We start from the raw sequence: 3,781 nt of genomic DNA, 5'->3' as shown, positions 1-3,781 counted from the left end.
AACAGTCAATACACAAGTTCCTCCTAGTCATTAATATGGCATATGCAAACCTCTCCAGCAACAAGGACACTCTCTCCCTTTCTACATCCTTTTTTTCTCATCCTACTCTTCCCTTCTATTTTCTTCTCCCTTTCCAATGTTTGCCTTTACTAAAAAATATAGGGCCAGATTCTCAGCTGTTTTAAATCAGCATTGCTCCATTAACTATGCTGATTTATACTAGTGGAGGATCTGGCCAATAGTTTTTAGAACTTCTGATGCCATCCTGCCATTGGTCTGTTTCCTTGTTCTCATTGTAACCCATGTGCAGGGTTACTTTAAGAGACCCACTGATGGGAGGTAGGACTGAGTTGTGTTTGGGTCATTCTTTTGGGGATTTTTTTTCCAGGGGAGAGTGCGAACGTGGTCCCCGACTACCACAAATTATGCAGTCGAGTTTCCCGCATTTGGGGAAATCACAGAGATCAGCGCACCCTCAGTGCAATGGATGAGCCTCACCCTGGCAAAGCCACCTTCATGATCATGGTATCTCCCCTGCCAGGTAAGTTTGCTAGGCACATTAAGCACTTCACAACCAGAAGCTTCTGGAATTGGGTGTGGTAGTTTTGAGTCTGCTCCAATAGGTTCGCTGTTGTTGGGGTCAGACTCAGTCAGGGCAGCTGCTTTGCAGAAGGCCATGTGCCCTGTGTGAGTTGGGAGAAGGTGAGCCCAGAAGCAGGGAGCAGGTTGTTGTCCCTAACTCTGAAGCATTTCGCAGCAGGTTAGTGATATTGTTAACCCTCTAATAGGGAAGCCTGGACAATGCTAATTATAGCAAGGGGAAACTGGGAGGGAAAAATAACTTCTATTTTAATTGTATGCTTTGAACGTTATTTTGATTTTAGCCAAACAGTTCTAGTTAAATTGTCTCAGCTAGTCTGATTCACCAACTTTTCTTTAAATGTAGTAATGGGGAAAGAGTCATTTCTATTTTGCTATTCTCCGTTTTGTATTTTCTTGTAACAGGGTTTTCTTTATACACTTAACTGAGTGGTTAATCAGTTAGCTGACTGGCTAGCAGTGATTTCAGCAGAGGAGGAGTCTGCACGGATTCCAACTGAAGATTCCTACAAACAAGTGGAGGGAAGATGTTATTTTAGACCAGGGGCGGGAAAACTAAAGCGCAGCCTGTGAGCTCCAGCCGGGGCGCCGGGTCAGGGGCCGCACCACGTGGCTCGGCCCCACTCCGGGTCGGGAACCGCAAGACACGACTCCTGGAAGCTGCAGCATGGCCCCGCTGCAAGGGTTGGGGGTTGCTCCATGCGTAGGATTTGGGGAAGGGACATGCCACTGCTTCCAGGAGCCGCTTGAGGTAAGCACCGCTCAGAGCCTGCTTTCCCCCTTTTTTTTAGTAGTTTAAGATAGTACTGTACTGTAGTTGGCTTTTTCTCTCTCTGCTGCGGCCTGATTATGTACTTCTGCTTCCAAATGACGCGTGTGGTTGACTGCTCAGTTAGTCACTCTGAGGTTCTACTGTGGTTTGGAAAGCACCTTAGCATCTTTTTTTCAGAAGGATCCTATCTCTTCATCTGTGCTTGTACAGCACAAAGGGGCCCTGATCCTGATTGGGGCCTTTGAGTGCCACTGTAATATAAATGACTAATGATAATGTTAGGGTTTGTTTGCACTGAGACAGAATGTATGACAAGCTAGGGAGTGAATCTACAGCACACTAGCTGGGCCATGTGGACCCAGCTACTGTGCACCAAAAGTTTCCCGGTAAGCATTGACTTATTGCTATTCTGCAGTATGTCAAAGCACACGACAGAACTTTTAGAGTGCAGTAGTAGGGTCCGCACGCCAGTTAGTGCACTGTAGAGAAACACCCCGGCATGCCAGGCACTTAGTTGCCATGTAGACAAGCCCTTAGTTATCCATTTAATTTGCTCAGCTGCTTTTTGGTTGACAGCATTTGGACTGTTGGGACAGGGCCAAACACTTTTGTCATCTGGAACGCAGTGCAATATGGTTGTGGATTTTACAAAGGTGATCAACCGAGTTATCACAAACTGTCACTGGATCCCACAACATTCACTTTCCTCCCCATGGCTCTGTTTCTCCTTTTTCTTTGAAATCGTGTCAGTGGAACAGATGCACTTCCCTGCAGCATTGCAGAGGGAGAACACCTCTTTGAAAGTAATGCTGCAGGGATGTTCTAGGAACCCACAGTTTCCAAATGATCATTGCTTTGGAAGGGAAGGTGGTATATTTTTTTGTTTTGTTTTTAAATCCCCTTCTTTTTATATCTCTGACTCCAAAATGGATACTTAGTTCATTGCACCTGTAGTCAATTATCCAGTCAAAACAATTGCTATTTCACGGTGATTAGTTGATTTGCCAATATGACAAGTAGCTGGGTTTTCAGTGGCCAAGTAGCAGAGAATGAAGGTATGAAATCTTTCAAATACAGATTTTTCTCCATTTAAAACATACACATTCCTGTTTCCAAATAAGGATTCCTTCTTCTAAAATAAAAATATAAGTATTTTTGGTTCTAAATGGAGATTGCAATGGTGGGGGGGGGGGGTTGTTTTTGTCTTTGTTTTTTTTAAATGTCATATGACTATGGTGGACAAATGTTCTCAGTGAAGACCAGTTTCTTTTCTCTTGTTAGCCAGGATTCAAACCTTTTGAGGGCACTGAGTGTTCCAGATTCCTGAAGAAAAAGACACCAAACCACAACTTCTGTGACACTTTAAGATAAACCTTGTTCATTCCTGTTTGTGAGTTTCAGATCTTGGCTTTTCCTCAGTACAAAGGCTGAACAGTTAGTCACTGTCGAAATATGATACACTATTGGCCAGGTATAATGTTTTTTGATATCTCATATAAAGTTACATTGAAAATATAAGAAGAATCTACATTGGACCTGATCCTTCCCTCAGTTGTGTGGATGTAGATCAAGATTAACTCCACCGAAGTCAGTGGAGTTACACCAATGTAAAACCAGTGTAAACGATATCAGAAGAAGACTCAGAGTGGTTTTGATATGTAAATAAATTAAGGTGTTGATCTTTTTTGTTTTAAAAGATTTATAGAATGTTCACTGGAAACAAGCAAAGCCTTGTTTTGTTAATCATTTCTTGCAACATTATACCTGCTGAAAATGGTTCCTTTTCAGCCACAGTTGCTTTGGATTCTTTCTACATTGCACAATTATTACTAAATTGTTACTAAAACTGAATAGCAAGGTGCAAATATTATTGAAGAGGAATATGCTTCTCTTTCCTTGCTTTAACATGTTTGTATGGATACATAAAATGGGTTGTACCCAGGGAAGTGATTTCTAGGAGCTGTAGTTACTTATTTTAATGACATACATTTGTTATAATTTATATGAATGAGATAATTATATGGTGTTAGTATGGTAGTGTGGAAGATGGTGCTTGAATTTTTTTGGCCAGGTTCTCAGTTGGTGTGAATTGGTGTAGCATCATTGAAGTCAATGTGGCTGAGATGATTTACACCAATTGAAGGTCTGGCTCAATATTTAGAAAAGAAGTTGATTGCAAGATACTTAAAGTTCTGAAAGAAATTTTCAAAGTTCTTTTAGCATGCTGAATTCCCAGTCAAATCACTGGGTCCTCTATTATTCATATAGACGTCTGCAGATAGCTTACTGGTTCTGCTTATGAAAGATCATTGCCCATTTCCTTTTCATTAATCATTTAGGGCTGTATCCAGTTCTGTTCTGCACCCCACCTGCATGAAAGCCTGTGAAACAGTTGGCTGAAGGTGGGTA

The 3,781-nt window shown here is 41.8% G+C and overlaps 1 non-coding gene across 1 annotated transcript; it reads right to left on the bottom strand.

Moving 5' to 3' along the window:
• Window positions 1-385: 385 nt before the first annotated feature.
• Window positions 386-549, bottom strand: LOC141981114 (U1 spliceosomal RNA). Its single transcript, XR_012637668.1, has one exon. It is a non-coding gene; the product is annotated as a U1 spliceosomal RNA (small nuclear RNA).
• Window positions 550-3,781: the final 3,232 nt, after the last annotated feature.

This window comes from Natator depressus, chromosome 1, assembly GCF_965152275.1.
Source record: "Natator depressus isolate rNatDep1 chromosome 1, rNatDep2.hap1, whole genome shotgun sequence".
Lineage (NCBI taxonomy): Eukaryota > Metazoa > Chordata > Testudines > Cheloniidae > Natator > Natator depressus.
This window is presented reverse-complemented; position numbering and strand designations above follow the sequence as displayed.